We start from the raw sequence: 16,336 nt of genomic DNA on the forward strand, positions 1-16,336 counted from the left end.
CAAACTCTTAACAGTTAATGAGTAAGGTAAATAGATACAAAGGGTAATTTAATACTTGGGCTAAAGTCTTTCTCTCCACCCTCCTCAAAACAAAAACCCAGGAGATTTCTTGTTTGTCTTTCCATTGTCATTTCCTGGCTCTGCCCTCAAATCACCATTATTCAGTGTTTTGAATAATGTATTTCCATTCCCAGACCTGCCTTCCCACATCCTGGCAATAAGAGGGACTAAAGCCATCATGGTTACCTCATATTTAACTAAAGCAAACCTTGCAAGCCTTCCTTTCTGTTTGTTTACACTGTAATGCAGACATTATCATTACTTTTTAGTTTTGAAGAGAATGGCAATGCTTCTTTTGTGCTACTTAGCAATTAAGAAGGTATGAATCACCTATGGTCATGAACTTGTACTCTACCTGCCTTAAATCTAAACAATGAGGTAAGAAATTCTTTTCTTTGAAACCATTTAGCATTAGCTATTGTTAAAAAGCAAGACAGCGGGCCCCAAATGAAGCCCCTTGTGCTAAGCCCCATATCGCGAAACCAAGACTTAATTTAATTACAGTTTTGGCTCTCGAAGGAATGGGGTCTTCAACCAGTCAGGAATCACCTAATCAGGAACCAGGAATCACCTAATCAGCACTGGTTAGGTCATCTGCCTGATAGATCCCTTCCATCCCCCAAAGGAAACTGACCTGGTAATAACCAACCTGCTTTTTTGTCCAGTACAACTTCCTTGTTCCTGCTCCCTTCTGCCTATAAGAGTCTTTCCTTTTGTACAACTCCTCAAAGCTTTCCATCTGAAAGATCGGTCGCTGCCTGATTTGAATTGGGTTTTGTTTAAATAAACCTTTAAAATGTTTGAGGTGCATCCATGTATCTTCTACCACTGTGAAGTTTGTTAAATTATTTGCCTTCATGATTCCAAGTAAAATAAAAGGCAGGCATTATGGTTCACGGAAGCAGCAAAAGTAGCACGTGGATGAAAAAGACCATCTCTGTAGAAGTCAAGCGTGACAAATTTTCAACAACATGCTCAACCTTCTTCACGCACCTCGGTGTTCATCCCAGTGTATTTTCCCAGCAACTCATCGCATCGCCGCAAGATTATGAAAATTCTGACACATTATTCACATTCGCGATTGTTCTGTACGTTTCTTCATAAGCGCTGTAACTTCAACAGTCTCTCTTTCATCCTCTGCATAATTCCTTCTAGCCTGTTATGATCTTCACCATCTTGAGAAGGAAAGCGGGCAAGAGCAGATAAAAAAAAGGGCCAGTCAGATGTCTGGAGCCAGATACTCCCCTTCGATGCTTTTGGCTTCCGTGATCTTACTTGCCTCTTGCATCAACCAACTGCCCGGGTGGCCCAAGTGGTAGTGCCCCACACGTGCAGCCAAGAGAATGTTTGCTGGGCCAGCATCGGTGCGAAATAAACAGTCTTTTCTGATTCCCCCAGTGTGTGTCGCTTGTCTTTTCTTAGGCACCGATATTTATTGTAAAGTTTTTGATGCATTGGCCGGGAAGGTGACCGCCGTGAGCCACTGTCGTGGGAGGCCGGCAGAGAGGCTACTCCTCACGGACCCCTGTGACTGAAAGGAAGCCACGCTGCCTGGGACCTAACTGCACCCTGACAAGAGTCGGCCAAAGCTGCGCTCAGACAGACTCCAGAGGGAACAGAAAAGGCCGGTCCCAGGACATCGGATCGGTAAGGGTCCTTGGGGACTTCAGACCGGGGAGGATGGGGAGCTTGATCACCCCCGGGGCCACATAGTCTGTGCATAGAACAGGCAACTCCCGGGTGGAGTCTGCAATCGATGTGAACGTGTGTGCGAGCGTTCCACGGTCTCGGCTACGGAGACTGAGCGGGTCCTACCCTGCGATTCCATGCCGACCTCAGACAGCTCAAGGCAGAATCAGGTCCACAGAGGGCTGATCCGAGTCAGGGGTTTATACCGACCTGCCAATGTTAAGAGGCATCTAATCCCCGAATGGGAGTGGCCAAGTGGACGAAGCGACCTCTCTCATCATGTTTGTCTGGGACACGGTAAATAGGGAGGGACCCATCTAGGATACCAGGATGGGGGGAAATTCCTAAAAACCAACTGTTTTGGTGTGTATGATTAAGGATTTTAGGGGTGCCTGGGTGGCTCAGTCGGTTAAGTGTCCAGCTTCAGCTCAGGTAATGATCTCACGATTCACGAGTTCTGCCCGGCATTGGGCTCTGTGCTCACAGCTCAGAGCCTGGAGCCTGCTTCGGATTCTGTCTCTGTCTCTCTCTCTCTCTCTCTCTCTCTCTCAAAAAAAAAAAAATAGATAAACAGTAAAAAAATACTTTTTTAATGAATTTTTAAAAAAGATTTTCAGGTGACTATGGGGTCAAATTGATCCCTGGGAAATTACCCACTCTCTGTGAATTAGAATGGCCTATGTTCTGTGTAGGCTGGCCCATTGAGGGCACCCTAGATGTCCCCACAGTATGAGCTGTTTACAAAGTAGTTACTGGAGACCCCGACCCCCCGGATCATCCCTATACAACGATCAGTGGCTGGAAATAGCACAAATCAAGCCTCCTTGGGTCCGGTTCAGCGTTAACAGTAAGGGACAATGTAGCGTCTTTGTGGCAGGGGTTGAGAAGAAGACCTCATAGCAGGAAAAAAACCGCTCCCAGCCTCCAAGAAGATTCAGAGAAAGTCCTTCCATTTCTGCCACCATATGCCCCCAGATCCCATCAGTCGAGGGAGGGGAACGTCACCTGCCTGACAGTTCACCCGTCGGTCTTGCCTCCACCAGTGGCCGGTCGGCCCCAACCAAGGACACCTGAACCAGTAGGAAGATGCCTTAGGTTCTTGCCTCAAGGTCCAAGGCCCCAACAGCAATGCAGATGCCACTACAGGAGACTAGGGATCTCCAGAGAATAGGCCCTGATGGGACCCTACAAGAGGGGGATTGGTTTTCTACTACCAACCATTCCGCACTGACCTCCTCGACTGGAAACATCACACCCGCCCTACTCTGCGAAGCCTCAGGCAATGATAGGTCTCCTGGAATCCATATTTGAATCTCACTGCCCTGCCTGGGTTGCATCGTGGAAGAGTGCTGACAAATCGTCACCGAAGCCAGAAAATGGCTCCAGGCTCAGGCACCAGATGCATAACCAGACACTGACGCTTGGGCACGGGAGGCTACACCCGAAGGGGAGCATCGCTGGGACCCAACACAGAAGCGGCAAGGGTCAGATTAGAAACATACCGACCTGCCTTCTTCCAAGGGAGTAAAAGCAGGGGCCAGAAAGCCCACCAACATGGCAAAGGTAGCTGAGGTTCTACAAAAGCCAGACGCGACCGGCTGATTTCTATGAAAGATTATGTGAATCCTTCAGAGTTTACACACCCTTTTACCCAGAAGCCCCCAAAAACCAGCGCATGGTCATTGCTGCCTTCGTGGGACAGGCCCAAAGTGATATTAGACAGAAGGTCCAAAAGTTGGAAGGAATCGCTGGAAAGAACGCCACCGAACTATTGGAAATCGCCAACAAGATTTTTGTATATCAGGATCGAGCTGCCAGAAAAGAGGCGGACAGAAGAATGAAACAAAAGGCAGCTCTCCTGGCCGCGGTCTTGGGGTGATCACCCCCTCCGGAAGGACCTCCACGGAAACTGCAAGGGACTCAAGAACAGAAAAGAAGGGCACCGCTGGGACGGGATCATTGTGCCTACTGCAAAGAATTTGGACACTGGAAAAATCCCCAGCTGCTAAAAGGGAAAACCAAAAACTTCTGCTCCAACCAGAACCACCCAAGGCTGATCTGATTGGACTGGCACGAGGGGACCCCGATTAGGAAAGACAGGGCTCTCTCCAACTGACCCCCATGAGCCCATGGTCAGATTGAGGGCCAGACAATAGACTTCATGGTCGACACTGGGGCCGAACACTTTGTGGTGACACACAACGTGGCCCCTCTGTTGGGTGGAGAATTTACCATTGTAGGAGCCACTGGGATGTAAACCCGAAGGCCATTGTGCAGTCCCCAACAGTGCCGGGTGGGGGCCACCGAGTAGTTCATGAATTCCTGTATCTATCCACCTGCCCGGTCTCACTGTTAGGTAGAGACCTCCTAGCCAACTTGGACGCAGAAATAGCCTTCACTTCAGATGGACAGACACAGTTGTGCCTGAACGAAAAGGCCCAACCCATGCTTTTGTCTCTGACGATTCCACGGGAAGAGGAATGGAGATTATAGACTTCCCTTCCCGGTGAGCCAATGTTGGCCCCCAAGCTAGAAGCTGAATTCCCTTCATTTTGGGCAGAAGGAAACCCTCCTGGTGTGGCAAAAAAAAAAACACACCCCGATATTAATTGACCCTAGGGCCCAACCTGTCAAAATACGCCAATATATGGTCCCATGGGAGGCACGCTTGGGGATCCAGACACACTTGGACAGGCTACTCAAGTGGGGACTTCTAAAAGGATGCCAGTCCCCATGGAATACTCCTGGAAAAGCCAGGGACAAAGGATTACCGCCCTGTGCAGGACCTAAGAGACATGAATGAAGCAGTCGTCACGCTGCACTCAGCATTGCCTAACCCATACACTCGACCAAGACTCGTACCCTCTGAGGCAGGATGGTTCACATGTCTAGATTTACAGCACGCCTTCTTCTGTCTCCAGCTAATGCCTAATACTCAAGCCCTATTTGCCTTTGAATGGGAAAACCCTACCCCAGGGACAAAGGAACAATTGACTTGGATGAGCCTGCCACAAGGATTCACCTTGTTCAGTGGGCGCTGGCATCTGACTTAGCCAGGCTTCTGGGATGGGACCTAGGATGTGTCCTCCTCCGATATGTGGACGATCTCCTGCTAGCCAGTGCTACACGGACCCAGTGCTGGGAGGGAACCGGGGCCCTACTCAGGCTACCAGCAGAGGCAGGATACCCCGCGTCAAAGAAAAAGGCACAGATTTGCCAACAGGAAGCTAAATATTTGGGCTTCAAAATTACCCAAGACAAACGGATGCTGGGAACAGAAGGGAAACAGGCAGTCTGTGCCATTCTGGTTCCCACTGCCCGCCGGCAGGTCCCAGAGTTTCCAGTAGCAGCAGGATTCTGTCGGATATGGGTCCCAGGCTTCTCAGAGTGGGCCAGACCTCTATAGGAGGCACTAAAGGGGGAAGAAAGGGCACCCCCTAATCGAGATAGGCTTTCACATCCATAAAAACGAAACTCACAGAGGCACCAGCCTTGGGACTCCCAGCTGTATCACGAGATTTCAACCTTTCATGCATGGAAACAATGGGGTGGCCCTGGGGGTTCTAACCCAGGAATTTGGACCATGGCAGAGACCAGTGGCATACCTTTCAAAACACATTGACTCAGTTGCGGCAGGATGGCCACCCTGTCGGAGGGCCCTGGCACCCACCACACTTTTCATCAAGGAAGCCGACTCATGTGGGGGCAAACCTAAACGTTAAGGTTCCCCATTCAGTTATTACCCTGATGGATGCCAGGGGGCAACACTGGAAAACTCATGCTCGAGTGACACAATATCAGGGACTACCACGTGAAAACCCATGAGTAAGAGTGGAAGCCGTGAAAACCCTAGGAACTTAACGCAACCTACCAGCCCCAGAGTTCAGGGGAAGCGAAACGTATGAGCGGGACCCTCAAATCAGCCATGGCCAAATTTCCAAATCAGGAAACCGACTTGCCCTGGCCAGATACGCTACCCCCATCTCTTCTCTGAGGACACTGTACATCCCAGAGAAATTTAGGATTCTCCCCATTCGAGATCCTATACGGTAGGCCCCCTCCACTAGTCAAATTCAAGGGCGATCTGACAGAGCTAGGGGATTCAGAAAAACAAAAACAACGTTAAGGACTAGGGAAAACTGTATTTGAGATGCATAGACGGGTGACAGACAGGATACCTGTTTCCTTAGGAAAAACGGACTCCCTCACAAACCTGGGGACCAGGCTTGGATAAAAGATTGGAGAAGGGTTGGGGCGCCTGGGTGGCTCAGTCAGTTGAGCGTCCGACTTCGGCTCAGGTCACGATCTCACGGTTCGTGAGTTCGAGCCCCACGTTGGGCTCTGGGCTGACGGCTCAGAGCCTGGAGCCTGCTTCCGATTCTGTGTCTCCCTCTCTCTCTGCCCCTCCCCTGTTCATGTTCTGTCTCTCTCTGTCCCAAAAATAAATAAACGTTAAAAAAAAAAAATTGGAGAAGGGAACCACTTAAACCTACCTGGAAGGGACCCTAGTTAGTTGTGCTAACCACGCCCACAGTCCTCAAGGTTGTAGGACGAACCACCCGGATCCACCATTCTGGAGTAAAGGCAGCCCACCTGTCACCTGACAACCACTTGGAATGGAAAGTCACCGCTAACCAGAATAATCCTCTACAGCTCACCCTTAAGGAGACAGCGGCCCGCAGCCAACACCTGAGAACTCTCCAGAAGAGAGAAGCTTGAGGAAATCCCCAAGCGACTGAAATGAACTACAGCAAATCCTTCTCTCTCGAATTTCATGGTCGTCCCCGACCTATGTCTCTTTCCACACTTGTGGCTACACTCTTCGCTGTAGGACTCACCCAGGTTCCTCCCACAGATTGGCGCCTCAGTCGCAAACCCTCTACTTACTGGTGTCAGGACGACATAGAACGAGTTGCCGGGTCCCTGGCGGCCTTACAGGGTCCAGTAGACTCCTTGGCGGCGGTAGTCTTACAAAACAGGAGAGGGCTAGACCTGCTACCTGCCGAGAAAGGAGGACTAGGCCTCTTCCTAAATGAGGAATGCTGCTTCTGTGTTAACTGACCGGGGATAGTTAGGGATATGGCCCAACGAGTAAGGGAGCGGATCACGAGAAGGAGGCGAGAATTAGCAGACTCCTGGAACTCAGGGCAACATATGGAACTGGGCATCCTGCTCCTCCTTCAGCTGGTCCTGTCCTAAGGCCGTTCACACCCCTCCTGTTTGCTCCTTGGATTCGTATACGCTAACCAGGTTTGCTTCCCCTCGCCTGGAAGCTATGAAACTCCAGGTGATGCTCCAGTGGGACCATTCTAGCTGTCGCCACCCCCCTTTGGATGGCGAAAAACCCTAGGTGTCACACCCCTCCCTTCCACGTCCCCGTCCAGCAGGAGGACAGCAGCAGAACAGTCTTCGCCCCTCCTCCTGTGACAGCCAGGGGTTCCCCTGCCCCCACAAACTGATTTTCTCGAAGGCTGCCACGACAGCTTGAAAATCAAGAGGGGGGATGAGAAGGGAAGTCGGCGAGAGCAGATAAAAAATGGCCAGCCAGATGTCAGAGGCCCGATAACCCCCTTGCATGCTTTTGGCTTCTGTAATCCCACTTGCCTCTTGTCTCAGCCAACTGCTCACGTTGGCTGGTTCACATGGGCAGAGCCTGTGGCTCTTGATCTCAGGGTCCTTAATTCAAACGTCACGTTGGGAGTAAAGACTACTTAATATTTAGAAGTTAAGAAAAAGAAGACTGAAAAGTTCGTTCCATTACCCAGATTTTATTTATTAGATGTCTACTATTTCCCAGGCAGCTTGCTAGGCTGTGAATAATTCAGGGACTAAGAAGAGAGACTTAACTAGTGTAGAAAGTTAAGGCAATAGGTTGGTTTTGCTGTTGTTCTTACCAATGTTTTTTCTAATTTTTTTTTTTTAACCTTTATTTATTTTTGAGAGACAGAGTGCGAGCGGGAGAGAGAGGGAGACACGGGATCCAAAGCAGGCTCCAGGCTCTGAGCTGTCAGCACAGAGCCTGACACGGGGCTCCAACTCACAAACGCTGAGACCGTGAGCTGAGCTGAAGTCGGGCACTTAACCGACTGAGCCACCCAGGCGCCTCTTTTTCTTCCTGGTTTTATTGAGATGCAACTGACACGTAGCATTGCATAAGTTCCGGGTATACAACATTAACAATTTGGTGTAAATATATATTGTGAAATGACCACCCCTGCAAGTTTAGACGACATCTGTCACCTCACAGAGTTACAATGTTTTGTTTTCCTCGTGAGGAGAACTTTTTTTTTCTTAAACATTTATTTTCAGAGAAAAAAGTGAACACCTGCGAGCAGGGAAGGGGCAGAGAGAGACGGAGAGAGAATCCTAAGCAGCGTGGAGCCCGACATGGATCTTGATTTCACAAACCATGAGATCATGACTTGAGCCAAAATCGAGAGTCGGAAACTCGACTGACTGAGCCACCCAGGTGCCCTGTGAGGAGAACTTTTAAGATTTCTTCTCCTAGCAACTTTCAAAGGCAAAAGGTTGTTGAACGCTGGCTCTCTCTGAATGCCCCCAAAATAACCCGTGCAGAAGGCCAGGCTCAGTTCAGTGCTTATCAAGGTAAGGGATATCACTATTGTCAAAGGACTCAGTAGTTTGTCAGAAGGGTGAGGGTGAAGGCAGGATATTTATGAGGTTTGGGGCATCTGGATGAGGGTGGCTATTTTCACGTAGAACTTGATCAGGATGGGGCAAATCTGTGGTATAATATTTAAGATCGGTAGACACACCAGGATGAAAGTTAAGAGTAAATAATCTTTAGATGCTGTCTATTTTCCTGGGAAAGTATATTTACTTTAAGGAGGGTAAATCGAATAATGTGATGTTTGGATTACTGCATCTTCAGATGGTTCCTGGAGCGAACAATAAAATGATCTGCCATTTCATTTTGGGGCTGAGAATTTCCTGGAACAGGAAAATCAGACAAATGGAGAGAGTGAGCTGTGGTGTGCGTAGATAGTACGTTACTTCAATTTCTCAAAAGACACCTCTTTCAGCTTTTTTTAACCCAGTACTTCCCCCACCTCTTTGACCATGGCACTCTTATTTTCTCATAAAACCTGTTAGAAATTTTAAAGAAGAGATCAGAGTAAATACTAGACCCGGAAATAACCTCGATGAGAGCATTATGAGCCAGTGGTTCTCAAAGGGTGGTCCCCAGACCAAACAACGTCAGCATCACTTGGAAACGTGTGAGACAGGGCCCCATCTAGTAAATCAGAAACCCCGGGGGTGGGGTCAGCAGCCCGTGTTTCTCACCAGTCTGTTTGTCACCCTCCTGTGACTCCAACGTGGCAACTTTGAGAACCGATGCCATAAGTCTTCTCACCCCTAACTTCCCTCTTCAGGTTTCATTTCTTTTTGCCCAGTGCAGGTGTGAGGCATGATGGTGCCTAAGCAGGCTAATGCCTGGTATTCTTTCCCGGAAACCATTAAATAATTGTCTACGTGAACTTAGCAGAAATGAGGGCAAACACAAATTTGTGAGATCTGCGTCCCCCTTTCTGCGTGATTCCTACTCTGATGCTCTATCCTGGTCTTTGAGCTCTACAAAAACAAGTACTCTCCCTGGATGAGGATTAGTGCCTTGGTGAGGAATATAACATTTACTCAAGATTTTAGGGCAGAGCCGGAAGAAAGGGACTGGATACCATGGTAGCAGGATTTTTGTTTCTAAAATAATAAATCCCTCCACACCCACCCCAAGGTTATCTCTTCTCCCAAACCTCTCTTCTTGGCTTGGCAACTCTTGGGTGGCCTTTCTCTTCCTGCTCCTGACTCCATACCTTCTCTCTGACCTTGGCTTCTGAGAGCAGTTCAGTTCAACCCCCACAGAAGTTTTTAAAGTATTTATTGCACCTACACGTTAATACCTACCTCAAGGAAACTGAAGGAATTATATTGAGGCTGACGACCTTGTTTGCTTTGTGAACAAAAGCTTCTCCAGTTCCCGGATTTCACCAAAGCTGTGCCGAGTGAAAGTAATACCAATGTTTACATTTCTCCTCCCTTGGCGTGGAGGAAACCTGAGTTACAATGGGATCACGTTTCCAATTGGTTTGAGTCAGATTCCGGGGTCCCTTTTAGACTGGTATTTCAACTTGACTGTGCCCCCACCCCTCTTAGTGTGGTTCGGGTCCTACGCTTCACTATTCTGCCTCCCTCCCGGTGGTTATGGGGAGCAAAGCCCAGCAGGGAGAATGAAGACTATGTCTACAGGGCATTATCTCTTGGGTGTTCAAAACTGTTTGATATTTATCTATCCACGCCCAAGGGATGAGACAAGCCTAGGGTCTCCCTACCCCTCTGCCGTCTTAATTCCTCTCCCCATACGGTATTATTGAGGGACTTTGTCTAAGAAGTAGCATATCTGAAAGAGGACTGTTTATAGCTCCCTGGGAGGAGTGTGCCCTGATTTTGGACTCTGTTGCACATTGGAATCACCTGGAAAGCTTTTAAAATTTTTTTTTAACGTTTTTTATTTATTTTTGAGACAGAGAGAGACAGAGCATGAATGGGGGAGGAGCAGAGAGAGAGGGAGACACAGAATCGGAAGCAGGCTCCAGGCTCTGAGCCATCAGCCCAGAGCCCGACGCGGGGCTCGAACTCACGGACCGCAAGATCGTGACCTGAGCTGAAGTCGGACGCTTAACCGACTGAGCCACCCAGGCGCCCCCGGAAAGCTTTTAAAATGCTAATACTCAGGTCACACTCTACTGCAACGAAATCAGAATTTTTTTCTTTTTAATTTGTATTTATTTTTGAAAGAGAGAGAGAGAGCACAAGTGAAGCAGGGGCAGACAGAGAATCCATCGGGCAGACAGAGCCCGGGATGGGGCTCAAACTCACAGACTGTGAGATCATGACTTGAGCTAAAGTCAGCTCAACCGACTGAGCCACCCAGGTACCTGGGCACCAGAAGGTTTTTAAAGCTCCCTAAGTATTCCAGTTTACAGCAAGTTTCAGAGCCACCGACGAAACAGCTTACAAAATCATACACGATGCTAAGACATTAAAAAGCCATTTTGGTCAAAGGATTTCAAACAACTGGGAGTTATATTTCTGTCACACTCTCTGTTTCACAGTCGGGAAAATCTGAGACACATGCAAAAAATGTGAGTCATATAAGGTAGGCCACAGGTGGCCTATTGCAGGGGGTATGGAAAGTGTGACCTAGCCATTACTGTTCCCATTAAGGCATAAGATGTGGTAAATGCTCTATTATTCTCTGAGGTTTCCTGGGACCAAAAGAGTCTGTAGAATCTCTATGGCGACCCAGCCAATTTGAACGCACTAATTTCTGAATTTAGGTTTTATACCTGAGAAACCTAAGCCTGAGGAGGTAAAGTGATCATGATTTTTTAAAAAATTAATAATACGGTTTGGGCTGTAATTGTAAAATCGGACTAAGAGCTATGCTCACCTGTGGTCAGAATCAACATCAAAATAGTTCAACCTTGTCTCATAGCAAGTCACGCTGTGCGATTCTGGAGATATCTCTGTTCGCCAGCTCTGGCTTGAAATAAATGTCAGCAAATTCAGACTAAAGGCACTGTTAGGCCACAGAACCCATATTTTGGTGGTTATAGAATATTTAAATTACAGCGGGAACAATATGAGAGGAAACGAGCTAATAGGGAGTGTTTATTCTAAAAATTAAAGTTTTAAATTTAATTGTATATCTTTTCACAGATTTTATTTGGAAGTCATCTCTACATCCAACCCGGGGCTCGAACTCACAACCCTGAGATCAAGAATCGCATGCTCCACCAAATGAGCCAGCCAGGTGACCCAATTTCATATTTTTAATTAACCTTTTTTCTGATTGGGTGCTAAAGTTGTAAATCACTGACTTCATCATGACCCTGGTTGGAACAGTCCAAAGAAGGCCATAGATTAATTTGAGCAGACCTGGATTTTGGCTGTTTCTGCCGCTTTCCCGTTTTGCTTTCCACGGTCGAACAGTTTCCGCACTGGGACAGGCAGGGCAGAAGATACTTGCTGAAAAGGAGAAGCTAGCTGATTGGGGATTACTAGAGAGGAAACCTCCTGTCAACCCCACTGAAGACAGGTTTTACCTGGAGATTGCCTAGGATGTCGTACAACTATATGAATGGAAGGTCAAAATGGAAGTCCCTAGACTTTTTCATGGCAGAGTTCCCCCACCAGCCTGCCGCCGAGTCCTGAAATTCTGCCACCAGCCGTTAAACTTTCAGGATAAAATGCCATCCCCCTCGTGGCAGATCCTCAACATCCACTGGTCCTTCTCTTTGCTAACCTAGAGCCAGGTAAAACACAGGAAGTCCGGTTAAATTTGAATTTCAAATAAATAGTGAATAATTTTTAGTATAACTATGTCCCAGCTATTACATTCTTACACTGGAAAAAAAAAAAAAAAAAGAAGCATTCATTGTTTGTCAGAAAATCAAATGTAACTAGGCACCTTGTGTATTTATTTACCAAGGCTGGCATTCCTCAGATGACCTAATGGAAATTCTGTTTGTGACAGCAACATGAGCGTCTGTAGACATTAGATCACGACTGGTCTAAATCGATTGTGATCATACAGCCCCTCGACTTCTTGCAGCTGGGAGTATCTGTGTGATCAGTTCTGGACACTGAGACATCAGGGGAAGTCTGAATATGTGCGGGGTGCAATTTGAACAGATTTTTTTTTTTTTTTTTTTTCTGGCAAGAAACATGACTAGTGGGACCATCTTTGCTCTGTCCTTCCTTCTTGCCTAGAATGTTTGGGTGGCGCAGCCCCATCCTGGTTATAAGCGCAAGAAAGACAACGGCAGAGACACGGTGCCAGTGACATTAAGTCCTCAAAGTCAATGCCAGTGGCTGCTACTTCCGGAGGTCTTGCTTGTAGGAAAGATAAACCCTTAATTATATCAAACACATGGGTTTCCTGTAACTTGCAGCTGAAAAAACCCTCTTAAAGAGTGCAAATGCCCTAGGAGAGGAAACCTTTTTATGTGTATCTTAGGCTGAAATCATTTATTGTCATCTTGTCCCAATGGACCGCTAGCCGAGAGGGAGGAGGCATTGCCCAGTGAAAGCAGTGGAGGGGATCCTTCCTGGCAGGAGAGACTCCTTCACAGAAGTGACTCTCAGTGACACTGATCTGCAGGGCTCTGAGGGGTTGATTTGGGAACGAGCTGTGTGGCTCCTGAAGAATTCTCATGGATTCCTGCCTATGGGGAACAGAATCACGCCCTGCCCCCAAAGATGCCCACATCCTAATATCCAGAACCTGTTAATATATTGCATGTCCAAGGGGAATTAAGGTAGCAGATGGAATTAAGATAACTAGTCAGCTGATTTTATGAAAAGGAGATTATAGTGAATTATCTGGATGAGCCCAACGACATCACCGGGTTCTCGAAGGAAGAAAATGAAGGCAGAAAGGGAGACAGAGCCTCCAGAAAGGAAGGCAGCCCATCTCACAGCTTGAGTTTGGACCAACGAGACCCGTGTCAGACTTCTGCCCTGGAGGACTGTAGGCTGATACATTTGTGTTGTTTAAAATCATTACACTTGCGGTAAATATCTTTATTCGTTCATTTATTCCCTTATTCATCCAGCAAATATTATTGAGCCCCTACTTTGTGTCAAGCACTTTCATAGATGTTGGGGATATACTAAGATTGACACAGATAAAAAAAACAAACTCTGCTCTCACAAAAAGCTTCCCATGTATTGGAGGGGGAGCAGATTTTTTTTTTTTTTTTAATTAAGTGAAACCTACTTGTGTGACAGATTTTAGATGCTGTAAGTGCTATTGTGGAAGAACATGTCGGAGGACAGGGAGAACCAGGGAGAGGTGTTTCTGTTTTAATGTTTGTTTATTTTTGAGAGAGAGAGAGAGAGACAGAGTGTAAGCTGGGAGGGGCAGAGAGAGAGGGAGACACAGAATCCAAAGCAGGCCCCAGGCTCTGAGCTGTCAGCACAGAGCCCGATGCGGGACTCGAACCCATGAACCTGGAGATCACGACCTAAGCCGAAGTTGGACACTCGACTGAGCCACCCACGTGCCCCAGGATGTTGCCATTTTAAATGAGGGGGTCAGTGAAGGTAACATGGCCAAGTCATAGTTGAACCCAGTCTGGTACTTTCCAGGCAGTCTTCCAGGCAGTGGGGCAGCAGGTACAGAGCCCCGGAGATGAGCATATGCCTGGTGTGGTCCACTAGGAGCGAGGAAGCCCGTGTGCGTGGACCTGAGGGAGAGAGGAGAGAGACAGGGGACGAGGGCAGAGAGATTGTGGAGCCGGGCTTATAGAGGCGACTGCGAAACCACTGACCTTGACGCTCCGTTGGGAGCCCTGATCTACATCTGAGAACCATCGCTCTTGTGGCTGTGGAGATAACGGGTGGCTAGGGGTGTGAGGGGAAACAGGGCGCTTCTCGTGAGGAAGGGGGGGCGGGGGAGGCAGTGGAGGAGGCTGGAGGGATCGTAATCCGGACACAGTTTGAACAGGGAGCTCAAAGCCCTCGTTGATGGAGGGGACACGCGCTGTGTGAGACCGAGAGCCTCGGCAGGGGGGACTGCCCACGGGTTCGGCCGGAGCAGCCGGACGGAAGGGGCTGTGGATGACAGAGGCAGAAGCTGGCAGAGAAGCAGGTTGGAGGAGGAGATTAGGGGCTGCACGTGGGGCCTAGTTGAGATGCCGATCTAGCCCTCAAGTGGAGTTGTCAACTAAGCAGCCGGAAACACGCATCCGGAGTTCAGAGGAGAGGTCCAGACGGGAGATCACAAGGAGGGAGATGGCCATGTTAAATACAGGAACACTGAACGGCTTGAGGCCCGGGGAGCTCACAAGGAAGGACCGTGGAGAGAAAGGAAGAGGGACCTGAGGCCTGAGTCTGGAGGCGTGGTGGTGGCGTCCCAAGGCCTGGGAGGTAAGGAGGAACCAGCAGGCAGAGGAGGAGTGACAGGAGAGAATCGGGAAGGATTCAGGGCCCCGTTGAAGGGCTTTCAAGGACAGTGATTATTGGCTGAAAGGTTGCCGAGATGACCCGTAGGAGGAGTTCAGATAAATGCCTACCTGCTGGATTTTGGAACAACACAGACCCGACTTTGACGAGGATGGTTTCCCTACGGGCACTGGAGGAAGAACCGGATTAGAGAGCACAGGGTGTGAAGAGGACAGGCACAACCGGGTCCTTCCAGAAACTCCCTTGGCCACACCCACGGGGAGGTTTACGCTCCCTGGGACCCTCTGCGAGGCTCTGGGAAGAGCTGGCGGAGGGCGGGTCACAGGAACAAGTGCAGTCACTTGCTGAGGGCTCACTGCCCACGAGCAGGAACGGAGGTCCGTGTTCTGTAAAGCGAGGCCAGTAAACTAAGGTGAACGGCTGCCCTGCTCACTCACGTAGGTGCTGTCACTCCTGTCAGCTCCAGCGCAGAGTTAAGGACTTGTGACAGAGACCAGGGGGTCTGGTCGAAGCCCACAGTGCTGAAGATATTTACTACCCGGCCCTCCCAGGCAGAGTTTGCCAAGCTTTGCTCTAAAATAGCGAGAGGTTGGGGTGCCTGGGTGGCTCAGTCGGTTAAGCGTCCGACTTCGGCTCAGGTCATGATCTCACACTCCGTGAGTTCGAGCCCCGCGTCGGGCTCTGGGCTGACAGCTCAGAGCCTGGCGCCTGCTTCAGATTCTGTGTCTCCCTCTCTCTCTCTGCCCCTCCCCTGTTCATAATCTGTCTCTCTCTGTCTCAAAAATAAATAAAAACATGAAAAAAAAATTAAAAAAAAATAGCGAGAGGTCGGGGAGGGAGAGAAGAGAGAGAGAAAGAAGGAGGAGAGTGGCTGACAAAAGAAGGGGCTCTTGGAAAGGTGGCAATGCAGGGAGTTGCAGCAGAGAGGACTGTTGGGAGATGTTCTCGAGTGTGACCGAAGGGCGGGATCAAGCACCCACGAAGCAGAGTTGCCCTGCTAGGCAGAGAGACATGTAGGTCTTTCGTTGGTATTCTCTGAAAAGATGTGCCACTCTACACATGAGAGAAACGTGAAGTTGAAAGCGTGTATCACAGTTTTTACCTGTCACTCTCGGCAAAGGCAAAAGTCCTTGACGCTTGGCTGTACGGGTGAGCAGGTGCGGAAACAGGCAGACGGGTGTCGTCGGTGAGAGTATAAATGGGTACGCTTCCTCTATGGAAGGCATATCATCCCGACTAAGGCCGAGGCCTTCTAATGGGATTATTCTATCCCATCTAGGCAATCTCCACGTGACACCGACCTTCCGCTCAGCTTTGCAGCGTGGTTGTTTAGGAATGAGCTGGAGTTTTGAGCCGTACCCTTCACGGGCTGGGTATGCCACTGGGGTCTCCAGAACCCACAGAGGGTCTGAGAGGGCCATGAACCCTCTTGTGGGTGCAGCAAAGGGAAATTTTCAGAGACCTGTGGGGACCCTCGCCCCAGCACCAGTATCCAAGGCAGTGTGTCCTTCTGACAGAGACGACTGCTCAATCTCCAGCTCTCTGTGATCTTAGGATTGAAAGAAGCCCTTAAAGAAGGGAGAAATAAGGGGCGCCTGGG

The 16,336-nt window shown here is 48.9% G+C and overlaps 1 protein-coding gene and 1 long non-coding RNA gene across 3 annotated transcripts in view; one reads left to right on the forward strand and one right to left on the reverse strand.

The window, feature by feature from the left end:
- The window catches only part of LOC122233106, a 41,874-nt gene that overhangs the window by 7,115 nt on the left and 18,423 nt on the right, over window positions 1-16,336 (reverse strand). The window contains exons 2-3 of one of the 2 annotated variants that reach the window (XR_006210565.1): window positions 9,673-9,761; window positions 8,581-8,700 (exon numbers count right to left, since the gene is read on the reverse strand). This is a non-coding gene — a long non-coding RNA (uncharacterized LOC122233106). Of the gene's footprint in view, window positions 1-8,580; window positions 8,701-9,672; window positions 9,762-16,336 lie in introns of those variants that run through there. The other variant, XR_006210566.1, reaches the window with a different exon arrangement.
- GCNT1 (glucosaminyl (N-acetyl) transferase 1) overlaps window positions 14,411-16,336 on the forward strand; it is a 47,655-nt gene continuing 45,729 nt past the window's right edge. The window contains exon 1 of the mRNA XM_042964478.1: window positions 14,411-14,700. The gene's annotated coding sequence lies outside the window, so the exon portion shown is untranslated. The remainder of the gene's footprint in view (window positions 14,701-16,336) is intronic.

This window comes from Panthera tigris, chromosome D4 (genome assembly GCF_018350195.1).
Source record: "Panthera tigris isolate Pti1 chromosome D4, P.tigris_Pti1_mat1.1, whole genome shotgun sequence".
Taxonomy (NCBI): domain Eukaryota; kingdom Metazoa; phylum Chordata; class Mammalia; order Carnivora; family Felidae; genus Panthera; species Panthera tigris.